At 42.1% G+C, this 27,753-nt stretch overlaps 12 non-coding genes and 3 pseudogenes across 12 annotated transcripts; all 15 read left to right on the top strand.

The window, feature by feature from the left end:
- Positions 1-434: 434 nt before the first annotated feature.
- Positions 435-598, top strand: LOC149980570 (U1 spliceosomal RNA). Its single transcript, XR_016484196.1, has one exon. It is a non-coding gene; the product is annotated as a U1 spliceosomal RNA (small nuclear RNA).
- Positions 599-2,350: 1,752 nt separating this feature from the next.
- Positions 2,351-2,514, top strand: LOC149980569 (U1 spliceosomal RNA). The gene has a single exon (XR_016484180.1). It is a non-coding gene; the product is annotated as a U1 spliceosomal RNA (small nuclear RNA).
- Positions 2,515-4,234: 1,720 nt separating this feature from the next.
- Positions 4,235-4,398, top strand: LOC149980568 (U1 spliceosomal RNA). Its single transcript, XR_016484215.1, has one exon. It is a non-coding gene; the product is annotated as a U1 spliceosomal RNA (small nuclear RNA).
- A 1,753-nt stretch (positions 4,399-6,151) lies between these two features.
- LOC149980567 (U1 spliceosomal RNA) lies at positions 6,152-6,315 on the top strand. Its single transcript, XR_016484254.1, has one exon. It is a non-coding gene; the product is annotated as a U1 spliceosomal RNA (small nuclear RNA).
- Positions 6,316-7,932: 1,617 nt separating this feature from the next.
- On the top strand, positions 7,933-8,096 carry LOC149980566 (U1 spliceosomal RNA). Its single transcript, XR_016484179.1, has one exon. It is a non-coding gene; the product is annotated as a U1 spliceosomal RNA (small nuclear RNA).
- A 1,753-nt stretch (positions 8,097-9,849) lies between these two features.
- Positions 9,850-10,013, top strand: LOC149980565 (U1 spliceosomal RNA). The gene has a single exon (XR_016484253.1). It is a non-coding gene; the product is annotated as a U1 spliceosomal RNA (small nuclear RNA).
- A 1,617-nt stretch (positions 10,014-11,630) lies between these two features.
- On the top strand, positions 11,631-11,794 carry LOC149980564 (U1 spliceosomal RNA). The gene has a single exon (XR_016484178.1). It is a non-coding gene; the product is annotated as a U1 spliceosomal RNA (small nuclear RNA).
- A 1,660-nt stretch (positions 11,795-13,454) lies between these two features.
- On the top strand, positions 13,455-13,618 carry LOC149980563 (U1 spliceosomal RNA). The gene has a single exon (XR_016484177.1). It is a non-coding gene; the product is annotated as a U1 spliceosomal RNA (small nuclear RNA).
- Positions 13,619-15,371: 1,753 nt separating this feature from the next.
- Positions 15,372-15,535, top strand: LOC149980562 (U1 spliceosomal RNA). Its single transcript, XR_016484252.1, has one exon. It is a non-coding gene; the product is annotated as a U1 spliceosomal RNA (small nuclear RNA).
- Positions 15,536-17,151: 1,616 nt separating this feature from the next.
- LOC149980561 (U1 spliceosomal RNA) lies at positions 17,152-17,299 on the top strand (annotated as a pseudogene).
- A 1,619-nt stretch (positions 17,300-18,918) lies between these two features.
- Positions 18,919-19,025, top strand: LOC149980560 (U1 spliceosomal RNA; annotated as a pseudogene).
- Positions 19,026-20,653: 1,628 nt separating this feature from the next.
- On the top strand, positions 20,654-20,760 carry LOC149980559 (U1 spliceosomal RNA; annotated as a pseudogene).
- A 1,760-nt stretch (positions 20,761-22,520) lies between these two features.
- On the top strand, positions 22,521-22,684 carry LOC149980558 (U1 spliceosomal RNA). The gene has a single exon (XR_016484251.1). It is a non-coding gene; the product is annotated as a U1 spliceosomal RNA (small nuclear RNA).
- A 1,750-nt stretch (positions 22,685-24,434) lies between these two features.
- Positions 24,435-24,598, top strand: LOC149980557 (U1 spliceosomal RNA). Its single transcript, XR_016484139.1, has one exon. It is a non-coding gene; the product is annotated as a U1 spliceosomal RNA (small nuclear RNA).
- A 1,751-nt stretch (positions 24,599-26,349) lies between these two features.
- LOC149980556 (U1 spliceosomal RNA) lies at positions 26,350-26,513 on the top strand. Its single transcript, XR_016484250.1, has one exon. It is a non-coding gene; the product is annotated as a U1 spliceosomal RNA (small nuclear RNA).
- Positions 26,514-27,753: the final 1,240 nt, after the last annotated feature.

Genomic DNA, 27,753 nt, shown 5'->3' with positions numbered 1-27,753 from the left:
GCCACCCTGTGGTCGATGGTGGAATCATATTTTACTGAGAGCAGAAAACAAGCGTGATGAAACTATTCCTACAACGTCTGGAACGCTACAAAACACCAGAAATAAATGGTGTCTTTCGGTTGGCTGTGTGCACGAATGTGATTTCAGCATTTTGGTACATCGCCTACTTGTGTGTTACCAGACCAACATTTAGACCAAAAATGCAATGTATTTAGAATTTCTACCGTGTTGCTTGATGGGAAAATAGTCGGTCCGTGATATAATATAGTAAAACAAAATGTATTGCTTTTTTCTTCGCCTTGTCTGCAACTGTATTCGTAAACGTCATTAAACCCTGTTCAATATGATGTGGTATTATCAGTAGTAGAAGTGGTAACCGTGAGTCAAACACCTTTGTCCTGGAAGGAGTACTCCTCTACCAACGTGTACAACTCATACTTACCTGGCAAGGGAGACACCGTGATCACGAAGGCGGTTCACCCAGGGCGAGGCTCAGCCATTGCACTCCGGCTGTGCTGACCCCTGCGAATTTCTCAAATGTGGAAATCTTGATTGCATAATTTCTGGTAGTGGGGGACTGCGTTCGCGCTCTCCCCTGACCTTGATGTTAAAAATAATGGAGGAATGTGTTAAATTCGGAGTTCTATTGAGTTTCGTGTTGAGAAGGAGATTTTTTACTTATCAGATGAATGACTGGGGTCTGTTTATAAGTCAACTAAAGGCCTCAGAGATACATTTCTGTCTTCTGATAACCCGGATGTGTGTGATATGTTATTGTAGCACTGGTGATTATGCCTGTCATGTCCTGATAATGTCAAGGAAAAGGCCTACTTGTGAATGGATAATTTTGTGCCCTCAGGACGTAATGTGGATTGAGGTATTTTATTTGCTAGATTATTAAATCATTTATAGGACAGTTTGTCATTTAAGACCACAGTAAGTGTCAACCATTACCATGCCACGGTCATTGCCCTGGTCAACCATTACCATTCCACAGTCATTTCCCTGCTCAACCATTACCATGCCACAGACATTTCCCTGGTCAACCATTACCATGCCACAGACATTTCCCTGGTCAATCATTACCATGCCACAGACATTTCCCTGGTCAACCATTACCATGCCACAGACATTTCCCTGGTCAACCATTACCACGCCACAGTCATGTCCCTGGTCAAACATTACCATTCCACAGACATTCCCCTGGTCAACCATTACCATTCCACAGACATTTCCCTGGTCAACCATTACCATTCCACAGACATGTCCCTGGTCTACAATGCCACAGACATTTCCCTGGTCAACCATTACCATGCCACAGACATTTCCCTGGTCAACCATTACCATTCCACAGACATGTCCCTGGTCTACAATGCCACAGACATTTCCCTGGTCAACCATTACCATGCCACAGACATGTCCCTGGTCCACTTATTTCCTGATGAAATCAGTCAATAAGATGGATTCTGTTGTTCCAAGATGCCGATCCATTCCACAGACATTTCTGCAGTTTTTTTTTTTTTGCAGTGAGAATGTGTAGTGAGGTATTCTGCCAAAAATGTATTTAGGCATATTAAAACACTTCAGTTTAACCCTGATCGCGAGTATCATCCTGTCAATTTACAGATACAATTACAAATACGAGTATGGCCATGTCACTGTACATAGATCTTTCTATTTTCATGTTCTACTGTGTTATTGACTACGTTTGTTTACGTGTAACTCTGTGTTGTTGTTTTTGTCGCACTGCTGTGCTTTATCTTGGCCAGGTCGCAGTTTGTAAATGAGAACTTGTTCCCAACTAGCCTACCTGGTGAAATAAAACAATTAATTAAAAACCACCCATTGTAGCTACTACCGTGTCTTGTTGATGAAGTAGTAGGCTACTGTTTCTCCTCCATATCTGTGGGTCGTATGCCACCCTGTGGTCGATGGTGGAATCATATTTTACTAAGAGCAGAAAACAAGCGTGATGAAACTATTCCTACAACGTCTGGAACGCGACAAAACACCAGAAATAAATGGTGTCTTTCGGTTGGCTGTGTGCACGAATGTGATTTCAGCATTTTGGTACATCGCCTACTTGTGTGTTACCAGACCAACATTTAGACCAAAAATGCAATGTATTTAGAATTTCTACCGTGTTGCTTGATGGGAAAATAGTCGGTCCGTGATATAATATAGTAAAACAAAATGTATTGCTTTTTTCTTCGCCTTGTCCGCAACTGTATTCGTAAACGTCATTAAACCCTGTTCAATATGATGTGGTATTATCAGTAGTAGAAGTGGTAACCGTGAGTCAAACACCTTTGTCCTGGAAGGAGTACTCCTCTACCAACGTGTACAACTCATACTTACCTGGCAAGGGAGACACTGTGATCACGAAGGCGGTTCACCCAGGGCGAGGCTCAGCCATTGCACTCCGGCTGTGCTGACCCCTGCGAATTTCTCAAATGTGGAAATCTCGATTGCATAATTTCTGGTAGTGGGGGACTGCGTTCGCGCTCTCCCCTGATCTTGATGTTAAAAATAATGGAGGAATGTGTTAAATTCGGAGTTCTATTGAGTTTCGTGTTGAGAAGGAGATTTTTTACTTATCAGATGAATGACTGGGGTCTGTTTATAAGTCAACTAAAGGCCTCAGAGATACATTTCTGTCTTCTGATAACCCGGATGTGTGTGATATGTTATTGTAGCACTGGTGATTATGCCTGTCATGTCCTGATAATGTCAAGGAAAAGGCCTACTTGTGAATGGATAATTTTGTGCCCTCAGGACGTAATGTGGATTGAGGTATTTTATTTGCTAGATTATTAAATCATTTATAGGACAGTTTGTCATTTAAGACCACAGTAAGTGTCAACCATTACCATGCCACGGTCATTGCCCTGGTCAACCATTACCATTCCACAGTCATTTCCCTGCTCAACCATTACCATGCCACAGACATTTCCCTGGTCAACCATTACCATGCCACAGACATTTCCCTGGTCAATCATTACCATGCCACAGACATTTCCCTGGTCAACCATTACCATGCCACAGACATTTCCCTGGTCAACCATTACCACGCCACAGTCATGTCCCTGGTCAAACATTACCATTCCACAGACATTTCCCTGGTCAACCATTACCATTCCACAGACATGTCCCTGGTCTACAATGCCACAGACATTTCCCTGGTCAACCATTACCATGCCACAGACATTTCCCTGGTCAACCATTACCATTCCACAGACATGTCCCTGGTCTACAATGCCACAGACATTTCCCTGGTCAACCATTACCATGCCACAGACATGTCCCTGGTCCACTTATTTCCTGATGAAATCAGTCAATAAGATGGATTCTGCTGTTCCAAGATGCCGATCCATTCCACAGACATTTCTGCAGTTTTTTTTTTTTTTGCAGTGAGAATGTGTAGTGAGGTATTCTGCCAAAAATGTATTTAGGCATATTAAAACACTTCAGTTTAACCCTGATCGCGAGTATCATCCTGTCAATTTACAGATACAATTACAAATACGAGTATGGCCATGTCACTGTACATAGATCTTTCTATTTTCATGTTCTACTGTGTTATTGACTACGTTTGTTTACGTGTAACTCTGTGTTGTTGTTTTTGTCGCACTGCTGTGCTTTATCTTGGCCAGGTCGCAGTTTGTAAATGAGAACTTGTTCCCAACTAGCCTACCTGGTGAAATAAAACAATTAATTAAAAACCACCCATTGTAGCTACTACCGTGTCTTGTTGATGAAGTAGTAGGCTACTGTTTCTCCTCCATATCTGTGGGTCGTATGCCACCCTGTGGTCGATGGTGGAATCATATTTTACTAAGAGCAGAAAACAAGCGTGATGAAACTATTCCTACAACGTCTGGAACGCGACAAAACACCAGAAATAAATGGTGTCTTTCGGTTGGCTGTGTGCACGAATGTGATTTCAGCATTTTGGTACATCGCCTACTTGTGTGTTACCAGACCAACATTTAGACCAAAAATGCAATGTATTTAGAATTTCTACCGTGTTGCTTGATGGGAAAATAGTCGGTCCGTGATATAATATAGTAAAACAAAATGTATTGCTTTTTTCTTCGCCTTGTCCGCAACTGTATTCGTAAACGTCATTAAACCCTGTTCAATATGATGTGGTATTATCAGTAGTAGAAGTGGTAACCGTGAGTCAAACACCTTTGTCCTGGAAGGAGTACTCCTCTACCAACGTGTACAACTCATACTTACCTGGCAATGGAGACACTGTGATCACGAAGGCGGTTCACCCAGGGCGAGGCTCAGCCATTGCACTCCGGCTGTGCTGACCCCTGCGAATTTCTCAAATGTGGAAATCTCGATTGCATAATTTCTGGTAGTGGGGGACTGCGTTCGCGCTCTCCCCTGATCTTGATGTTAAAAATAATGGAGGAATGTGTTAAATTCGGAGTTCTATTGAGTTTCGTGTTGAGAAGGAGATTTTTTACTTATCAGATGAATGACTGGGGTCTGTTTATAAGTCAACTAAAGGCCTCAGAGATACATTTCTGTCTTCTGATAACCCGGATGTGTGTGATATGTTATTGTAGCACTGGTGATTATGCCTGTCATGTCCTGATAATGTCAAGGAAAAGGCCTACTTGTGAATGGATAATTTTGTGCCCTCAGGACGTAATGTGGATTGAGGTATTTTATTTGCTAGATTATTAAATCATTTATAGGACAGTTTGTCATTTAAGACCACAGTAAGTGTCAACCATTACCATGCCACGGTCATTGCCCTGGTCAACCATTACCATTCCACAGTCATTTCCCTGCTCAACCATTACCATGCCACAGACATTTCCCTGGTCAACCATTACCATGCCACAGACATTTCCCTGGTCAATCATTACCATGCCACAGACATTTCCCTGGTCAACCATTACCATGCCACAGACATTTCCCTGGTCAACCATTACCACGCCACAGTCATGTCCCTGGTCAAACATTACCATTCCACAGACATTCCCCTGGTCAACCATTACCATTCCACAGACATTTCCCTGGTCAACCATTACCATTCCACAGACATGTCCCTGGTCTACAATGCCACAGACATTTCCCTGGTCAACCATTACCATGCCACAGACATTTCCCTGGTCAACCATTACCATTCCACAGACATGTCCCTGGTCTACAATGCCACAGACATTTCCCTGGTCAACCATTACCATGCCACAGACATGTCCCTGGTCCACTTATTTCCTGATGAAATCAGTCAATAAGATGGATTCTGCTGTTCCAAGATGCCGATCCATTCCACAGACATTTCTGCAGTTTTTTTTTTTTTTGCAGTGAGAATGTGTAGTGAGGTATTCTGCCAAAAATGTATTTAGGCATATTAAAACACTTCAGTTTAACCCTGATCGCGAGTATCATCCTGTCAATTTACAGATACAATTACAAATACGAGTATGGCCATGTCACTGTACATAGATCTTTCTATTTTCATGTTCTACTGTGTTATTGACTACGTTTGTTTACGTGTAACTCTGTGTTGTTGTTTTTGTCGCACTGCTGTGCTTTATCTTGGCCAGGTCGCAGTTTGTAAATGAGAACTTGTTCCCAACTAGCCTACCTGGTGAAATAAAACAATTAATTAAAAACCACCCATTGTAGCTACTACCGTGTCTTGTTGATGAAGTAGTAGGCTACTGTTTCTCCTCCATATCTGTGGGTCGTATGCCACCCTGTGGTCGATGGTGGAATCATATTTTACTGAGAGCAGAAAACAAGCGTGATGAAACTATTCCTACAACGTCTGGAACGCTACAAAACACCAGAAATAAATGGTGTCTTTCGGTTGGCTGTGTGCACGAATGTGATTTCAGCATTTTGGTACATCGCCTACTTGTGTGTTACCAGACCAACATTTAGACCAAAAATGCAATGTATTTAGAATTTCTACCGTGTTGCTTGATGGGAAAATAGTCGGTCCGTGATATAATATAGTAAAACAAAATGTATTGCTTTTTTCTTCGCCTTGTCCGCAACTGTATTCGTAAACGTCATTAAACCCTGTTCAATATGATGTGGTATTATCAGTAGTAGAAGTGGTAACCGTGAGTCAAACACCTTTGTCCTGGAAGGAGTACTCCTCTACCAACATGTACAACTCATACTTACCTGGCAAGGGAGACACCGTGATCACGAAGGCGGTTCACCCAGGGCGAGGCTCAGCCATTGCACTCCGGCTGTGCTGACCCCTGCGAATTTCTCAAATGTGGAAATCTCGATTGCATAATTTCTGGTAGTGGGGGACTGCGTTCGCGCTCTCCCCTGATCTTGATGTTAAAAATAATGGAGGAATGTGTTAAATTCGGAGTTCTATTGAGTTTCGTGTTGAGCAGATTTTTTACCTCTCAGATGAATGACTGGGGTCTGTTTATAAGTCAACTAAAGGGCTCAGAGATACATTTCTGTCTTCTGATAACCCGGATGTGTGTGATATGTTATTGTAGCACTGGTGATTATGCCTGTCATGTCCTGATAATGTCAAGGAAAAGGCCTACTTGTGAATGGATAATTTTGTGCCCTCAGGAAATAATGTGGATTGAGGTATTTTATTTGCTAGATTATTAAATCATTTATAGGACAGTTTGTCATTTAAGACCACAGTAAGTGTCAACCATTACCATTCCACAGTCATTTCCCTGCTCAATCATTACCATGCCACAGACATTTCCCTGGTCAACCATTACCACGCCACAGTCATGTCCCTGGTCAAACATTACCATTCCACAGACATTTCCCTGGTCAACCATTACCATTCCACAGACATTTCCCTGGTCAACCATTACCATTCTACAGACATGTCCCTGGTCTACAATGCCACAGACATTTCCCTGGTCAACCATTACCATGCCACAGACATTTCCCTGGTCAACCATCACCATTCCACAGACATGTCCCTGGTCTACAATGCCACAGACATTTCCCTGGTCAACCATTACCATGCCACAGACATGTCCCTGGTCCACTTATTTCCTGATGAAATCAGTCAATAAGATGGATTCTGTTGTTCCAAGATGCAGATCCATTCCACAGACATTTCTGCAGTTTTTTTTTTTTTGCAGTGAGAATGTGTAGTGAGGTATTCTGCCAAAAATGTATTTAGGCATATTAAAACACTTCAGTTTAACCCTGATCGCGAGTATCATCCTGTCAATTTACAGATACAATTACAAATACGAGTATGGCCATGTCACTGTACATAGATCTTTCTATTTTCATGTTCTACTGTGTTATTGACTACGTTTGTTTACGTGTAACTCTGTGTTGTTGTTTTTGTCGCACTGCTGTGCTTTATCTTGGCCATGTCGCAGTTTGTAAATGAGAACTTGTTCCCAACTAGCCTACCTGGTGAAATAAAACAATTAATTAAAAACCACCCATTGTAGCTACTACCGTGTCTTGTTGATGAAGTAGTAGGCTACTGTTTCTCCTCCATATCTGTGGGTCGTATGCCACCCTGTGGTCGATGGTGGAATCATATTTTACTAAGAGCAGAAAACAAGCGTGATGAAACTATTCCTACAACGTCTGGAACGGGACAAAACACCAGAAATAAATGGTGTCTTTCGGTTGGCTGTGTGCACGAATGTGATTTCAGCATTTTGGTACATCGCCTACTTGTGTGTTACCAGACCAACATTTAGACCAAAAATGCAATGTATTTAGAATTTCTACCGTGTTGCTTGATGGGAAAATAGTCGGTCCGTGATATAATATAGTAAAACAAAATGTATTGCTTTTTTCTTCGCCTTGTCCGCAACTGTATTCGTAAACGTCATTAAACCCTGTTCAATATGATGTGGTATTATCAGTAGTAGAAGTGGTAACCGTGAGTCAAACACCTTTGTCCTGGAAGGAGTACTCCTCTACCAACGTGTACAACTCATACTTACCTGGCAAGGGAGACACTGTGATCACGAAGGCGGTTCACCCAGGGCGAGGCTCAGCCATTGCACTCCGGCTGTGCTGACCCCTGCGAATTTCTCAAATGTGGAAATCTCGATTGCATAATTTCTGGTAGTGGGGGACTGCGTTCGCGCTCTCCCCTGATCTTGATGTTAAAAATAATGGAGGAATGTGTTAAATTCGGAGTTCTATTGAGTTTCGTGTTGAGAAGGAGATTTTTTACTTATCAGATGAATGACTGGGGTCTGTTTATAAGTCAACTAAAGGCCTCAGAGATACATTTCTGTCTTCTGATAACCCGGATGTGTGTGATATGTTATTGTAGCACTGGTGATTATGCCTGTCATGTCCTGATAATGTCAAGGAAAAGGCCTACTTGTGAATGGATAATTTTGTGCCCTCAGGACGTAATGTGGATTGAGGTATTTTATTTGCTAGATTATTAAATCATTTATAGGACAGTTTGTCATTTAAGACCACAGTAAGTGTCAACCATTACCATGCCACGGTCATTGCCCTGGTCAACCATTACCATTCCACAGTCATTTCCCTGCTCAACCATTACCATGCCACAGACATTTCCCTGGTCAACCATTACCATGCCACAGACATTTCCCTGGTCAATCATTACCATGCCACAGACATTTCCCTGGTCAACCATTACCATGCCACAGACATTTCCCTGGTCAACCATTACCACGCCACAGTCATGTCCCTGGTCAAACATTACCATTCCACAGACATTCCCCTGGTCAACCATTACCATTCCACAGACATTTCCCTGGTCAACCATTACCATTCCACAGACATGTCCCTGGTCTACAATGCCACAGACATTTCCCTGGTCAACCATTACCATGCCACAGACATTTCCCTGGTCAACCATTACCATTCCACAGACATGTCCCTGGTCTACAATGCCACAGACATTTCCCTGGTCAACCATTACCATGCCACAGACATGTCCCTGGTCCACTTATTTCCTGATGAAATCAGTCAATAAGATGGATTCTGCTGTTCCAAGATGCCGATCCATTCCACAGACATTTCTGCAGTTTTTTTTTTTTTTGCAGTGAGAATGTGTAGTGAGGTATTCTGCCAAAAATGTATTTAGGCATATTAAAACACTTCAGTTTAACCCTGATCGCGAGTATCATCCTGTCAATTTACAGATACAATTACAAATACGAGTATGGCCATGTCACTGTACATAGATCTTTCTATTTTCATGTTCTACTGTGTTATTGACTACGTTTGTTTACGTGTAACTCTGTGTTGTTGTTTTTGTCGCACTGCTGTGCTTTATCTTGGCCAGGTCGCAGTTTGTAAATGAGAACTTGTTCCCAACTAGCCTACCTGGTGAAATAAAACAATTAATTAAAAACCACCCATTGTAGCTACTACCGTGTCTTGTTGATGAAGTACTAGGCTACTGTTTCTCCTCCATATCTGTGGGTCGTATGCCACCCTGTGGTCGATGGTGGAATCATATTTTACTGAGAGCAGAAAACAAGCGTGATGAAACTATTCCTACAACGTCTGGAACGCTACAAAACACCAGAAATAAATGGTGTCTTTCGGTTGGCTGTGTGCACGAATGTGATTTCAGCATTTTGGTACATCGCCTACTTGTGTGTTACCAGACCAACATTTAGACCAAAAATGCAATGTATTTAGAATTTCTACCGTGTTGCTTGATGGGAAAATAGTCGGTCCGTGATATAATATAGTAAAACAAAATGTATTGCTTTTTTCTTCGCCTTGTCCGCAACTGTATTCGTAAACGTCATTAAACCCTGTTCAATATGATGTGGTATTATCAGTAGTAGAAGTGGTAACCGTGAGTCAAACACCTTTGTCCTGGAAGGAGTACTCCTCTACCAACATGTACAACTCATACTTACCTGGCAAGGGAGACACCGTGATCACGAAGGCGGTTCACCCAGGGCGAGGCTCAGCCATTGCACTCCGGCTGTGCTGACCCCTGCGAATTTCTCAAATGTGGAAATCTCGATTGCATAATTTCTGGTAGTGGGGGACTGCGTTCGCGCTCTCCCCTGATCTTGATGTTAAAAATAATGGAGGAATGTGTTAAATTCGGAGTTCTATTGAGTTTCGTGTTGAGCAGATTTTTTACCTCTCAGATGAATGACTGGGGTCTGTTTATAAGTCAACTAAAGGGCTCAGAGATACATTTCTGTCTTCTGATAACCCGGATGTGTGTGATATGTTATTGTAGCACTGGTGATTATGCCTGTCATGTCCTGATAATGTCAAGGAAAAGGCCTACTTGTGAATGGATAATTTTGTGCCCTCAGGAAATAATGTGGATTGAGGTATTTTATTTGCTAGATTATTAAATCATTTATAGGACAGTTTGTCATTTAAGACCACAGTAAGTGTCAACCATTACCATTCCACAGTCATTTCCCTGCTCAATCATTACCATGCCACAGACATTTCCCTGGTCAACCATTACCACGCCACAGTCATGTCCCTGGTCAAACATTACCATTCCACAGACATTTCCCTGGTCAACCATTACCATTCCACAGACATTTCCCTGGTCAACCATTACCATTCTACAGACATGTCCCTGGTCTACAATGCCACAGACATTTCCCTGGTCAACCATTACCATGCCACAGACATTTCCCTGGTCAACCATCACCATTCCACAGACATGTCCCTGGTCTACAATGCCACAGACATTTCCCTGGTCAACCATTACCATGCCACAGACATGTCCCTGGTCCACTTATTTCCTGATGAAATCAGTCAATAAGATGGATTCTGTTGTTCCAAGATGCAGATCCATTCCACAGACATTTCTGCAGTTTTTTTTTTTTTGCAGTGAGAATGTGTAGTGAGGTATTCTGCCAAAAATGTATTTAGGCATATTAAAACACTTCAGTTTAACCCTGATCGCGAGTATCATCCTGTCAATTTACAGATACAATTACAAATACGAGTATGGCCATGTCACTGTACATAGATCTTTCTATTTTCATGTTCTACTGTGTTATTGACTACGTTTGTTTACGTGTAACTCTGTGTTGTTGTTTTTGTCGCACTGCTGTGCTTTATCTTGGCCATGTCGCAGTTTGTAAATGAGAACTTGTTCCCAACTAGCCTACCTGGTGAAATAAAACAATTAATTAAAAACCACCCATTGTAGCTACTACCGTGTCTTGTTGATGAAGTAGTAGGCTACTGTTTCTCCTCCATATCTGTGGGTCGTATGCCACCCTGTGGTCGATGGTGGAATCATATTTTACTAAGAGCAGAAAACAAGCGTGATGAAACTATTCCTACAACGTCTGGAACGCGACAAAACACCAGAAATAAATGGTGTCTTTCGGTTGGCTGTGTGCACGAATGTGATTTCAGCATTTTGGTACATCGCCTACTTGTGTGTTACCAGACCAACATTTAGACCAAAAATGCAATGTATTTAGAATTTCTACCGTGTTGCTTGATGGGAAAATAGTCGGTCCGTGATATAATATAGTAAAACAAAATGTATTGCTTTTTTCTTCGCCTTGTCCGCAACTGTATTCGTAAACGTCATTAAACCCTGTTCAATATGATGTGGTATTATCAGTAGTAGAAGTGGTAACCGTGAGTCAAACACCTTTGTCCTGGAAGGAGTACTCCTCTACCAACGTGTACAACTCATACTTACCTGGCAAGGGAGACACTGTGATCACGAAGGCGGTTCACCCAGGGCGAGGCTCAGCCATTGCACTCCGGCTGTGCTGACCCCTGCGAATTTCTCAAATGTGGAAATCTCGATTGCATAATTTCTGGTAGTGGGGGACTGCGTTCGCGCTCTCCCCTGATCTTGATGTTAAAAATAATGGAGGAATGTGTTAAATTCGGAGTTCTATTGAGTTTCGTGTTGAGAAGGAGATTTTTTACTTATCAGATGAATGACTGGGGTCTGTTTATAAGTCAACTAAAGGCCTCAGAGATACATTTCTGTCTTCTGATAACCCGGATGTGTGTGATATGTTATTGTAGCACTGGTGATTATGCCTGTCATGTCCTGATAATGTCAAGGAAAAGGCCTACTTGTGAATGGATAATTTTGTGCCCTCAGGACGTAATGTGGATTGAGGTATTTTATTTGCTAGATTATTAAATCATTTATAGGACAGTTTGTCATTTAAGACCACAGTAAGTGTCAACCATTACCATGCCACGGTCATTGCCCTGGTCAACCATTACCATTCCACAGTCATTTCCCTGCTCAACCATTACCATGCCACAGACATTTCCCTGGTCAACCATTACCATGCCACAGACATTTCCCTGGTCAATCATTACCATGCCACAGACATTTCCCTGGTCAACCATTACCATGCCACAGACATTTCCCTGGTCAACCATTACCACGCCACAGTCATGTCCCTGGTCAAACATTACCATTCCACAGACATTCCCCTGGTCAACCATTACCATGCCACAGACATTTCCCTGGTCAACCATTACCATTCCACAGACATGTCCCTGGTCTACAATGCCACAGACATTTCCCTGGTCAACCATTACCATGCCACAGACATGTCCCTGGTCCACTTATTTCCTGATGAAATCAGTCAATAAGATGGATTCTGCTGTTCCAAGATGCCGATCCATTCCACAGACATTTCTGCAGTTTTTTTTTTTTTTGCAGTGAGAATGTGTAGTGAGGTATTCTGCCAAAAATGTATTTAGGCATATTAAAACACTTCAGTTTAACCCTGATCGCGAGTATCATCCTGTCAATTTACAGATACAATTACAAATACGAGTATGGCCATGTCACTGTACATAGATCTTTCTATTTTCATGTTCTACTGTGTTATTGACTACGTTTGTTTACGTGTAACTCTGTGTTGTTGTTTTTGTCGCACTGCTGTGCTTTATCTTGGCCAGGTCGCAGTTTGTAAATGAGAACTTGTTCCCAACTAGCCTACCTGGTGAAATAAAACAATTAATTAAAAACCACCCATTGTAGCTACTACCGTGTCTTGTTGATGAAGTAGTAGGCTACTGTTTCTCCTCCATATCTGTGGGTCGTATGCCACCCTGTGGTCGATGGTGGAATCATATTTTACTAAGAGCAGAAAACAAGCGTGATGAAACTATTCCTACAACGTCTGGAACGCGACAAAACACCAGAAATAAATGGTGTCTTTCGGTTGGCTGTGTGCACGAATGTGATTTCAGCATTTTGGTACATCGCCTACTTGTGTGTTACCAGACCAACATTTAGACCAAAAATGCAATGTATTTAGAATTTCTACCGTGTTGCTTGATGGGAAAATAGTCGGTCCGTGATATAATATAGTAAAACAAAATGTATTGCTTTTTTCTTCGCCTTGTCCGCAACTGTATTCGTAAACGTCATTAAACCCTGTTCAATATGATGTGGTATTATCAGTAGTAGAAGTGGTAACCGTGAGTCAAACACCTTTGTCCTGGAAGGAGTACTCCTCTACCAACGTGTACAACTCATACTTACCTGGCAAGGGAGACACTGTGATCACGAAGGCGGTTCACCCAGGGCGAGGCTCAGCCATTGCACTCCGGCTGTGCTGACCCCTGCGAATTTCTCAAATGTGGAAATCTCGATTGCATAATTTCTGGTAGTGGGGGACTGCGTTCGCGCTCTCCCCTGATCTTGATGTTAAAAATAATGGAGGAATGTGTTAAATTCGGAGTTCTATTGAGTTTCGTGTTGAGAAGGAGATTTTTTACTTATCAGATGAATGACTGGGGTCTGTTTATAAGTCAACTAAAGGCCTCAGAGATACATTTCTGTCTTCTGATAACCCGGATGTGTGTGATATGTTATTGTAGCACTGGTGATTATGCCTGTCATGTCCTGATAATGTCAAGGAAAAGGCCTACTTGTGAATGGATAATTTTGTGCCCTCAGGACGTAATGTGGATTGAGGTATTTTATTTGCTAGATTATTAAATCATTTATAGGACAGTTTGTCATTTAAGACCACAGTAAGTGTCAACCATTACCATGCCACGGTCATTGCCCTGGTCAACCATTACCATTCCACAGTCATTTCCCTGCTCAACCATTACCATGCCACAGACATTTCCCTGGTCAACCATTACCATGCCACAGACATTTCCCTGGTCAATCATTACCATGCCACAGACATTTCCCTGGTCAACCATTACCATGCCACAGACATTTCCCTGGTCAACCATTACCACGCCACAGTCATGTCCCTGGTCAAACATTACCATTCCACAGACATTCCCCTGGTCAACCATTACCATTCCACAGACATTTCCCTGGTCAACCATTACCATTCCACAGACATGTCCCTGGTCTACAATGCCACAGACATTTCCCTGGTCAACCATTACCATGCCACAGACATTTCCCTGGTCAACCATTACCATTCCACAGACATGTCCCTGGTCTACAATGCCACAGACATTTCCCTGGTCAACCATTACCATGCCACAGACATGTCCCTGGTCCACTTATTTCCTGATGAAATCAGTCAATAAGATGGATTCTGCTGTTCCAAGATGCCGATCCATTCCACAGACATTTCTGCAGTTTTTTTTTTTTTTGCAGTGAGAATGTGTAGTGAGGTATTCTGCCAAAAATGTATTTAGGCATATTAAAACACTTCAGTTTAACCCTGATCGCGAGTATCATCCTGTCAATTTACAGATACAATTACAAATACGAGTATGGCCATGTCACTGTACATAGATCTTTCTATTTTCATGTTCTACTGTGTTATTGACTACGTTTGTTTACGTGTAACTCTGTGTTGTTGTTTTTGTCGCACTGCTGTGCTTTATCTTGGCCAGGTCGCAGTTTGTAAATGAGAACTTGTTCCCAACTAGCCTACCTGGTGAAATAAAACAATTAATTAAAAACCACCCATTGTAGCTACTACCGTGTCTTGTTGATGAAGTAGTAGGCTACTGTTTCTCCTCCATATCTGTGGGTCGTATGCCACCCTGTGGTCGATGGTGGAATCATATTTTACTGAGAGCAGAAAACAAGCGTGATGAAACTATTCCTACAACGTCTGGAACGCTACAAAACACCAGAAATAAATGGTGTCTTTCGGTTGGCTGTGTGCACGAATGTGATTTCAGCATTTTGGTACATCGCCTACTTGTGTGTTACCAGACCAACATTTAGACCAAAAATGCAATGTATTTAGAATTTCTACCGTGTTGCTTGATGGGAAAATAGTCGGTCCGTGATATAATATAGTAAAACAAAATGTATTGCTTTTTTCTTCGCCTTGTCCGCAACTGTATTCGTAAACGTCATTAAACCCTGTTCAATATGATGTGGTATTATCAGTAGTAGAAGTGGTAACCGTGAGTCAAACACCTTTGTCCTGGAAGGAGTACTCCTCTACCAACATGTACAACTCATACTTACCTGGCAAGGGAGACACCGTGATCACGAAGGCGGTTCACCCAGGGCGAGGCTCAGCCATTGCACTCCGGCTGTGCTGACCCCTGCGAATTTCTCAAATGTGGAAATCTCGATTGCATAATTTCTGGTAGTGGGGGACTGCGTTCGCGCTCTCCCCTGATCTTGATGTTAAAAATAATGGAGGAATGTGTTAAATTCGGAGTTCTATTGAGTTTCGTGTTGAGCAGATTTTTTACCTCTCAGATGAATGACTGGGGTCTGTTTATAAGTCAACTAAAGGGCTCAGAGATACATTTCTGTCTTCTGATAACCCGGATGTGTGTGATATGTTATTGTAGCACTGGTGATTATGCCTGTCATGTCCTGATAATGTCAAGGAAAAGGCCTACTTGTGAATGGATAATTTTGTGCCCTCAGGAAATAATGTGGATTGAGGTATTTTATTTGCTAGATTATTAAATCATTTATAGGACAGTTTGTCATTTAAGACCACAGTAAGTGTCAACCATTACCATTCCACAGTCATTTCCCTGCTCAATCATTACCATGCCACAGACATTTCCCTGGTCAACCATTACCACGCCACAGTCATGTCCCTGGTCAAACATTACCATTCCACAGACATTTCCCTGGTCAACCATTACCATTCCACAGACATTTCCCTGGTCAACCATTACCATTCTACAGACATGTCCCTGGTCTACAATGCCACAGACATTTCCCTGGTCAACCATTACCATGCCACAGACATTTCCCTGGTCAACCATCACCATTCCACAGACATGTCCCTGGTCTACAATGCCACAGACATTTCCCTGGTCAACCATTACCATGCCACAGACATGTCCCTGGTCCACTTATTTCCTGATGAAATCAGTCAATAAGATGGATTCTGTTGTTCCAAGATGCAGATCCATTCCACAGACATTTCTGCAGTTTTTTTTTTTTTGCAGTGAGAATGTGTAGTGAGGTATTCTGCCAAAAATGTATTTAGGCATATTAAAACACTTCAGTTTAACCCTGATCGCGAGTATCATCCTGTCAATTTACAGATACAATTACAAATACGAGTATGGCCATGTCACTGTACATAGATCTTTCTATTTTCATGTTCTACTGTGTTATTGACTACGTTTGTTTACGTGTAACTCTGTGTTGTTGTTTTTGTCGCACTGCTGTGCTTTATCTTGGCCAGGTCGCAGTTTGTAAATGAGAACTTGTTCCCAACTAGCCTACCTGGTGAAATAAAACAATTAATTAAAAACCACCCATTGTAGCTACTACCGTGTCTTGTTGATGAAGTAGTAGGCTACTGTTTCTCCTCCATATCTGTGGGTCGTATGCCACCCTGTGGTCGATGGTGGAATCATATTTTACTGAGAGCAGAAAACAAGCGTGATGAAACTATTCCTACAACGTCTGGAACGCTACAAAACACCAGAAATAAATGGTGTCTTTCGGTTGGCTGTGTGCACGAATGTGATTTCAGCATTTTGGTACATCGCCTACTTGTGTGTAACCAGACGGACATTTAGACAACAAATGCAATGTATATAGAATTTCTACCGTGTTGCTTGATGGGAAAATAGTCGGTCCGTGATATAATATAGTAAAACAAAATGTATTGCTTTTTCTTCGCCTTGTCCGCAACTGTATTCGTAAACGTCATTAAACCCTGTTCAATATGATGTGGTATTATCAGTAGTAGAAGTGGTAACCGTGAGTCAAACACCTTTGTCCTGGAAGGAGTGCTCCTCTACCAAAGTGTACAACTCATACTTACCTGGCAAGGGAGACACCGTGATCACGAAGGCGGTTCACCCAGGGCGAGGCTCAGCCATTGCACTCCGGCTGTGCTGACCCCTGCGAATTCTCGATTGCATAATTTCTGGTAGTGGGGGACTGCGTTCGCGCTCTCCCCTGATCTTGATGTTAAAAATAATGGAGGAATGTGTTAAATTCGGAGTTCTATTGAGTTTCGTGTTGAGAAGGAGATTTTTTACTTATCAGATGAATGACTGGGGTCTGTTTGTAAGTCAACTAAAGGCCTCAGAGATACATTTCTGTCTTCTGATAACCCGGATGTGTGTGATATGTTATTGTAGCACTGGTGATTATGCCTGTCATGTCCTGATAATGTCAAGGAAAAGGCCTACTTGTGAATGGATAATTTTGTGCCCTCAGGAAATAATGTGGATTGAGGTATTTTATTTGCTAGATTATTAAATCATTTATAGGACAGTTTGTCATTTAAGACCACAGTAAGTGTCAACCATTACCATTCCACAGTCATTTCCCTGCTCAATCATTACCATGCCACAGACATTTCCCTGGTCAACCATTACCACGCCACAGTCATGTCCCTGGTCAAACATTACCATTCCACAGACATTTCCCTGGTCAACCATTACCATTCCACAGACATTTCCCTGGTCAACCATTACCATTCTACAGACATGTCCCTGGTCTACAATGCCACAGACATTTCCCTGGTCAACCATTACCATGCCACAGACATTTCCCTGGTCAACCATCACCATTCCACAGACATGTCCCTGGTCTACAATGCCACAGACATTTCCCTGGTCAACCATTACCATGCCACAGACATGTCCCTGGTCCACTTATTTCCTGATGAAATCAGTCAATAAGATGGATTCTGTTGTTCCAAGATGCAGATCCATTCCACAGACATTTCTGCAGTTTTTTTTTTTTTGCAGTGAGAATGTGTAGTGAGGTATTCTGCCAAAAATGTATTTAGGCATATTAAAACACTTCAGTTTAACCCTGATCGCGAGTATCATCCTGTCAATTTACAGATACAATTACAAATACGAGTATGGCCATGTCACTGTACATAGATCTTTCTATTTTCATGTTCTACTGTGTTATTGACTACGTTTGTTTACGTGTAACTCTGTGTTGTTGTTTTTGTCGCACTGCTGTGCTTTATCTTGGCCAGGTCGCAGTTTGTAAATGAGAACTTGTTCCCAACTAGCCTACCTGGTGAAATAAAACAATTAATTAAAAACCACCCATTGTAGCTACTACCGTGTCTTGTTGATGAAGTAGTAGGCTACTGTTTCTCCTCCATATCTGTGGGTCGTATGCCACCCTGTGGTCGATGGTGGAATCATATTTTACTGAGAGCAGAAAACAAGCGTGATGAAACTATTCCTACAACGTCTGGAACGCTACAAAACACCAGAAATAAATGGTGTCTTTCGGTTGGCTGTGTGCACGAATGTGATTTCAGCATTTTGGTACATCGCCTACTTGTGTGTAACCAGACGGACATTTAGACAACAAATGCAATGTATATAGAATTTCTACCGTGTTGCTTGATGGGAAAATAGTCGGTCCGTGATATAATATAGTAAAACAAAATGTATTGCTTTTTCTTCGCCTTGTCCGCAACTGTATTCGTAAACGTCATTAAACCCTGTTCAATATGATGTGGTATTATCAGTAGTAGAAGTGGTAACCGTGAGTCAAACACCTTTGTCCTGGAAGGAGTGCTCCTCTACCAAAGTGTACAACTCATACTTACCTGGCAAGGGAGACACCGTGATCACGAAGGCGGTTCACCCAGGGCGAGGCTCAGCCATTGCACTCCGGCTGTGCTGACCCCTGCGAATTGCGTTCGCGCTCTCCCCTGATCTTGATGTTAAAAATAATGGAGGAATGTGTTAAATTCGGAGTTCTATTGAGTTTCGTGTTGAGAAGGAGATTTTTTACTTATCAGATGAATGACTGGGGTCTGTTTGTAAGTCAACTAAAGGCCTCAGAGATACATTTCTGTCTTCTGATAACCCGGATGTGTGTGATATGTTATTGTAGCACTGGTGATTATGCCTGTCATGTCCTGATAATGTCAAGGAAAAGGCCTACTTGTGAATGGATAATTTTGTGCCCTCAGGAAATAATGTGGATTGAGGTATTTTATTTGCTAGATTATTAAATCATTTATAGGACAGTTTGTCATTTAAGACCACAGTAAGTGTCAACCATTACCATTCCACAGTCATTTCCCTGCTCAATCATTACCATGCCACAGACATTTCCCTGGTCAACCATTACCACGCCACAGTCATGTCCCTGGTCAAACATTACCATTCCACAGACATTTCCCTGGTCAACCATTACCATTCCACAGACATTTCCCTGGTCAACCATTACCATTCTACAGACATGTCCCTGGTCTACAATGCCACAGACATTTCCCTGGTCAACCATTACCATGCCACAGACATTTCCCTGGTCAACCATCACCATTCCACAGACATGTCCCTGGTCTACAATGCCACAGACATTTCCCTGGTCAACCATTACCATGCCACAGACATGTCCCTGGTCCACTTATTTCCTGATGAAATCAGTCAATAAGATGGATTCTGTTGTTCCAAGATGCAGATCCATTCCACAGACATTTCTGCAGTTTTTTTTTTTTTGCAGTGAGAATGTGTAGTGAGGTATTCTGCCAAAAATGTATTTAGGCATATTAAAACACTTCAGTTTAACCCTGATCGCGAGTATCATCCTGTCAATTTACAGATACAATTACAAATACGAGTATGGCCATGTCACTGTACATAGATCTTTCTATTTTCATGTTCTACTGTGTTATTGACTACGTTTGTTTACGTGTAACTCTGTGTTGTTGTTTTTGTCGCACTGCTGTGCTTTATCTTGGCCAGGTCGCAGTTTGTAAATGAGAACTTGTTCCCAACTAGCCTACCTGGTGAAATAAAACAATTAATTAAAAACCACCCATTGTAGCTACTACCGTGTCTTGTTGATGAAGTAGTAGGCTACTGTTTCTCCTCCATATCTGTGGGTCGTATGCCACCCTGTGGTCGATGGTGGAATCATATTTTACTGAGAGCAGAAAACAAGCGTGATGAAACTATTCCTACAACGTCTGGAACGCTACAAAACACCAGAAATAAATGGTGTCTTTCGGTTGGCTGTGTGCACGAATGTGATTTCAGCATTTTGGTACATCGCCTACTTGTGTGTAACCAGACGGACATTTAGACAACAAATGCAATGTATATAGAATTTCTACCGTGTTGCTTGATGGGAAAATAGTCGGTCCGTGATATAATATAGTAAAACAAAATGTATTGCTTTTTCTTCGCCTTGTCCGCAACTGTATTCGTAAACGTCATTAAACCCTGTTCAATATGATGTGGTATTATCAGTAGTAGAAGTGGTAACCGTGAGTCAAACACCTTTGTCCTGGAAGGAGTGCTCCTCTACCAAAGTGTACAACTCATACTTACCTGGCAAGGGAGACACCGTGATCACGAAGGCGGTTCACCCAGGGCGAGGCTCAGCCATTGCACTCCGGCTGTGCTGACCCCTGCGAATTGCGTTCGCGCTCTCCCCTGATCTTGATGTTAAAAATAATGGAGGAATGTGTTAAATTCGGAGTTCTATTGAGTTTCGTGTTGAGAAGGAGATTTTTTACTTATCAGATGAATGACTGGGGTCTGTTTGTAAGTCAACTAAAGGCCTCAGAGATACATTTCTGTCTTCTGATAACCCGGATGTGTGTGATATGTTATTGTAGCACTGGTGATTATGCCTGTCATGTCCTGATAATGTCAAGGAAAAGGCCTACTTGTGAATGGATCATTTTGTGCCCTCAGCACGTAATGTGGATTGAGGTATTTTATTTGCTAGATTATTAAATCATTTATAGGACAGTTTGTCATTTAAGACCACAGTAAGTGTCAACCATTACCATGCCACGGTCATTGCCCTGGTCAACCATTACCATTCCACAGTCATTTCCCTGCTCAACCATTACCATGCCACAGACATTTCCCTGGTCAACCATTACCATGCCACAGACATTTCCCTGGTCAATCATTACCATGCCACAGACATTTCCCTGGTCAACCATTACCATGCCACAGACATTTCCCTGGTCAACCATTACCACGCCACAGTCATGTCCCTGGTCAAACATTACCATTCCACAGACATTCCCCTGGTCAACCATTACCATTCCACAGACATTTCCCTGGTCAACCATTACCATTCCACAGACATGTCCCTGGTCTACAATGCCACAGACATTTCCCTGGTCAACCATTACCATGCCACAGACATTTCCCTGGTCAACCATTACCATTCCACAGACATGTCCCTGGTCTACAATGCCACAGACATTTCCCTGGTCAACCATTACCATGCCACAGACATGTCCCTGGTCCACTTATTTCCTGATGAAATCAGTCAATAAGATGGATTCTGTTGTTCCAAGATGCCGATCCATTCCACAGACATTTCTGCAGTTTTTTTTTTTTGCAGTGAGAATGTGTAGTGAGGTATTCTGCCAAAAATGTATTTAGGCATATTAAAACACTTCAGTTTAACCCTGATCGCGAGTATCATCCTGTCAATTTACAGATACAATTACAAATACGAGTATGGCCATGTCACTGTACATAGATCTTTCTATTTTCATGTTCTACTGTGTTATTGACTACGTTTGTTTACGTGTAACTCTGTGTTGTTGTTTTTGTCGCACTGCTGTGCTTTATCTTGGCCAGGTCGCAGTTTGTAAATGAGAACTTGTTCCCAACTAGCCTACCTGGTGAAATAAAACAATTAATTAAAAACCACCCATTGTAGCTACTACCGTGTCTTGTTGATGAAGTAGTAGGCTACTGTTTCTCCTCCATATCTGTGGGTCGTATGCCACCCTGTGGTCGATGGTGGAATCATATTTTACTGAGAGCAGAAAACAAGCGTGATGAAACTATTCCTACAACGTCTGGAACGCTACAAAACACCAGAAATAAATGGTGTCTTTCGGTTGGCTGTGTGCACGAATGTGATTTCAGCATTTTGGTACATCGCCTACTTGTGTGTTACCAGACCAACATTTAGACCAAAAATGCAATGTATTTAGAATTTCTACCGTGTTGCTTGATGGGAAAATAGTCGGTCCGTGATATAATATAGTAAAACAAAATGTATTGCTTTTTTCTTCGCCTTGTCCGCAACTGTATTCGTAAACGTCATTAAACCCTGTTCAATATGATGTGGTATTATCAGTAGTAGAAGTGGTAACCGTGAGTCAAACACCTTTGTCCTGGAAGGAGTACTCCTCTACCAACGTGTACAACTCATACTTACCTGGCAAGGGAGACACCGTGATCACGAAGGCGGTTCACCCAGGGCGAGGCTCAGCCATTGCACTCCGGCTGTGCTGACCCCTGCGAATTTCTCAAATGTGGAAATCTCGATTGCATAATTTCTGGTAGTGGGGGACTGCGTTCGCGCTCTCCCCTGATCTTGATGTTAAAAATAATGGAGGAATGTGTTAAATTCGGAGTTCTATTGAGTTTGTGTTGAGAAGGAGATTTTTTACTTATCAGATGAATGACTGGGGTCTGTTTATAAGTCAACTAAAGGGCTCAGAGATACATTTCTGTCTTCTGATAACCCGGATGTGTGTGATATGTTATTGTAGCACTGGTGATTATGCCTGTCATGTCCTGATAATGTCAAGGAAAAGGCCTACTTGTGAATGGATCATTTTGTGCCCTCAGGACGTAATGTGGATTGAGGTATTTTATTTGCTAGATTATTAAATCATTTATAGGACAGTTTGTCATTTAAGACCACAGTAAGTGTCAACCATTACCATGCCACGGTCATTGCCCTGGTCAACCATTACCATTCCACAGTCATTTCCCTGCTCAACCATTACCATGCCACAGACATTTCCCTGGTCAACCATTACCATGCCACAGACATTTCCCTGGTCAATCATTACCATGCCACAGACATTTCCCTGGTCAACCATTACCATGCCACAGACATTTCCCTGGTCAACCATTACCACGCCACAGTCATGTCCCTGGTCAAACATTACCATTCCACAGACATTCCCCTGGTCAACCATTACCATTCCACAGACATTTCCCTGGTCAACCATTACCATTCCACAGACATGTCCCTGGTCTACAATGCCACAGACATTTCCCTGGTCAACCATTACCATGCCACAGACATTTCCCTGGTCAACCATTACCATTCCACAGACATGTCCCTGGTCTACAATGCCACAGACATTTCCCTGGTCAACCATTACCATGCCACAGACATGTCCCTGGTCCACTTATTTCCTGATGAAATCAGTCAATAAGATGGATTCTGTTGTTCCAAGATGCCGATCCATTCCACAGACATTTCTGCAGTTTTTTTTTTTTGCAGTGAGAATGTGTAGTGAGGTATTCTGCCAAAAATGTATTTAGGCATATTAAAACACTTCAGTTTAACCCTGATCGCGAGTATCATCCTGTCAATTTACAGATACAATTACAAATACGAGTATGGCCATGTCACTGTACATAGATCTTTCTATTTTCATGTTCTACTGTGTTATTGACTACGTTTGTTTACGTGTAACTCTGTGTTGTTGTTTTTGTCGCACTGCTGTGCTTTATCTTGGCCAGGTCGCAGTTTGTAAATGAGAACTTGTTCCCAACTAGCCTACCTGGTGAAATAAAACAATTAATTAAAAACCACCCATTGTAGCTACTACCGTGTCTTGTTGATGAAGTAGTAGGCTACTGTTTCTCCTCCATATCTGTGGGTCGTATGCCACCCTGTGGTCGATGGTGGAATCATATTTTACTGAGAGCAGAAAACAAGCGTGATGAAACTATTCCTACAACGTCTGGAACGCTACAAAACACCAGAAATAAATGGTGTCTTTCGGTTGGCTGTGTGCACGAATGTGATTTCAGCATTTTGGTACATCGCCTACTTGTGTGTTACCAGACCAACATTTAGACCAAAAATGCAATGTATTTAGAATTTCTACCGTGTTGCTTGATGGGAAAATAGTCGGTCCGTGATATAATATAGTAAAACAAAATGTATTGCTTTTTTCTTCGCCTTGTCCGCAACTGTATTCGTAAACGTCATTAAACCCTGTTCAATATGATGTGGTATTATCAGTAGTAGAAGTGGTAACCGTGAGTCAAACACCTTTGTCCTGGAAGGAGTACTCCTCTACCAACGTGTACAACTCATACTTACCTGGCAAGGGAGACACCGTGATCACGAAGGCGGTTCACCCAGGGCGAGGCTCAGCCATTGCACTCCGGCTGTGCTGACCCCTGCGAATTTCTCAAATGTGGAAATCTCGATTGCATAATTTCTGGTAGTGGGGGACTGCGTTCGCGCTCTCCCCTTATCTTGATGTTAAAAATAATGGAGGAATGTGTTAAATTCGGAGTTCTATTGAGTTTCGTGTTGAGAAGGAGATTTTTTACTTATCAGATGAATGACTGGGGTCTGTTTATAAGTCAACTAAAGGCCTCAGAGATACATTTCTGTCTTCTGATAACCCGGATGTGTGTGATATGTTATTGTAGCACTGGTGATTATGCCTGTCATGTCCTGATAATGTCAAGGAAAAGGCCTAATTGTGAATGGATCATTTTGTGCCCTCAGCACGTAATGTGGATTGAGGTATTTTATTTGCTAGATTATTAAATCATTTATAGGACAGTTTGTCATTTAAGACCACAGTAAGTGTCAACCATTACCATGCCACGGTCATTGCCCTGGTCAACCATTACCATTCCACAGTCATTTCCCTGCTCAACCATTACCATGCCACAGACATTTCCCTGGTCAACCATTACCATGCCACAGACATTTCCCTGGTCAATCATTACCATGCCACAGACATTTCCCTGGTCAACCATTACCATGCCACAGACATTTCCCTGGTCAACCATTACCACGCCACAGTCATGTCCCTGGTCAAACATTACCATTCCACAGACATTCCCCTGGTCAACCATTACCATTCCACAGACATTTCCCTGGTCAACCATTACCATTCCACAGACATGTCCCTGGTCTACAATGCCACAGACATTTCCCTGGTCAACCATTACCATGCCACAGACATTTCCCTGGTCAACCATTACCATTCCACAGACATGTCCCTGGTCTACAATGCCACAGACATTTCCCTGGTCAACCATTACCATGCCACAGACATGTCCCTGGTCCACTTATTTCCTGATGAAATCAGTCAATAAGATGGATTCTGTTGTTCCAAGATGCCGATCCATTCCACAGACATTTCTGCAGTTTTTTTTTTTTGCAGTGAGAATGTGTAGTGAGGTATTCTGCCAAAAATGTATTTAGGCATATTAAAACACTTCAGTTTAACCCTGATCGCGAGTATCATCCTGTCAATTTACAGATACAATTACAAATACGAGTATGGCCATGTCACTGTACATAGATCTTTCTATTTTCATGTTCTACTGTGTTATTGACTACGTTTGTTTACGTGTAACTCTGTGTTGTTGTTTTTGTCGCACTGCTGTGCTTTATCTTGGCCAGGTCGCAGTTTGTAAATGAGAACTTGTTCCCAACTAGCCTACCTGGTGAAATAAAACAATTAATTAAAAACCACCCATTGTAGCTACTACCGTGTCTTGTTGATGAAGTAGTAGGCTACTGTTTCTCCTCCATATCTGTGGGTCGTATGCCACCCTGTGGTCGATGGTGGAATCATATTTTACTGAGAGCAGAAAACAAGCGTGATGAAACTATTCCTACAACGTCTGGAACGCTACAAAACACCAGAAATAAATGGTGTCTTTCGGTTGGCTGTGTGCACGAATGTGATTTCAGCATTTTGGTACATCGCCTACTTGTGTGTTACCAGACCAACATTTAGACCAAAAATGCAATGTATTTAGAATTTCTACCGTGTTGCTTGATGGGAAAATAGTCGGTCCGTGATATAATATAGTAAAACAAAATGTATTGCTTTTTTCTTCGCCTTGTCCGCAACTGTATTCGTAAACGTCATTAAACCCTGTTCAATATGATGTGGTATTATCAGTAGTAGAAGTGGTAACCGTGAGTCAAACACCTTTGTCCTGGAAGGAGTACTCCTCTACCAACGTGTACAACTCATACTTACCTGGCAAGGGAGACACCGTGATCACGAAGGCGGTTCACCCAGGGCGAGGCTCAGCCATTGCACTCCGGCTGTGCTGACCCCTGCGAATTTCTCAAATGTGGAAATCTCGATTGCATAATTTCTGGTAGTGGGGGACTGCGTTCGCGCTCTCCCCTGATCTTGATGTTAAAAATAATGGAGGAATGTGTTAAATTCGGAGTTCTATTGAGTTTCGTGTTGAGAAGGAGATTTTTTACTTATCAGATGAATGACTGGGGTCTGTTTATAAGTCAACTAAATGCCTCAGAGATACATTTCTGTCTTCTGATAACCCGGATGTGTGTGATATGTTATTGTAGCACTGGTGATTATGCCTGTCATGTCCTGATAATGTCAAGGAAAAGGCCTACTTGTGAATGGATCATTTTGTGCCCTCAGCACGTAATGTGGATTGAGGTATTTTATTTGCTAGATTATTAAATCATTTATAGGACAGTTTGTCATTTAAGACCACAGTAAGTGTCAACCATTACCATGCCACGGTCATTGCCCTGGTCAACCATTACCATTCCACAGTCATTTCCCTGCTCAACCATTACCATGCCACAGACATTTCCCTGGTCAACCATTACCATGCCACAGACATTTCCCTGGTCAATCATTACCATGCCACAGACATTTCCCTGGTCAACCATTACCATGCCACAGACATTTCCCTGGTCAACCATTACCACGCCACAGTCATGTCCCTGGTCAAACATTACCATTCCACAGACATTCCCCTGGTCAACCATTACCATTCCACAGACATTTCCCTGGTCAACCATTACCATTCCACAGACATGTCCCTGGTCTACAATGCCACAGACATTTCCCTGGTCAACCATTACCATGCCACAGACATTTCCCTGGTCAACCATTACCATTCCACAGACATGTCCCTGGTCTACAATGCCACAGACATTTCCCTGGTCAACCATTACCATGCCACAGACATGTCCCTGGTCCACTTATTTCCTGATGAAATCAGTCAATAAGATGGATTCTGTTGTTCCAAGATGCCGATCCATTCCACAGACATTTCTGCAGTTTTTTTTTTTTGCAGTGAGAATGTGTAGTGAGGTATTCTGCCAAAAATGTATTTAGGCATATTAAAACACTTCAGTTTAACCCTGATCGCGAGTATCATCCTGTCAATTTACAGATACAATTACAAATACGAGTATGGCCATGTCACTGTACATAGATCTTTCTATTTTCATGTTCTACTGTGTTATTGACTACGTTTGTTTACGTGTAACTCTGTGTTGTTGTTTTTGTCGCACTGCTGTGCTTTATCTTGGCCAGGTCGCAGTTTGTAAATGAGAACTTGTTCCCAACTAGCCTACCTGGTGAAATAAAACAATTAATTAAAAAC

The sequence above is a fragment of the Oncorhynchus mykiss genome, chromosome 10 (assembly GCF_057628025.1).
Source record: "Oncorhynchus mykiss isolate SJ-2025 chromosome 10, ASM5762802v1, whole genome shotgun sequence".
Taxonomy (NCBI): Eukaryota; Metazoa; Chordata; class Actinopteri; order Salmoniformes; family Salmonidae; genus Oncorhynchus; species Oncorhynchus mykiss.
The sequence above is the reverse complement of the archived record's forward strand: the minus strand, read 5'-3'. Positions and strand labels throughout refer to the sequence as shown.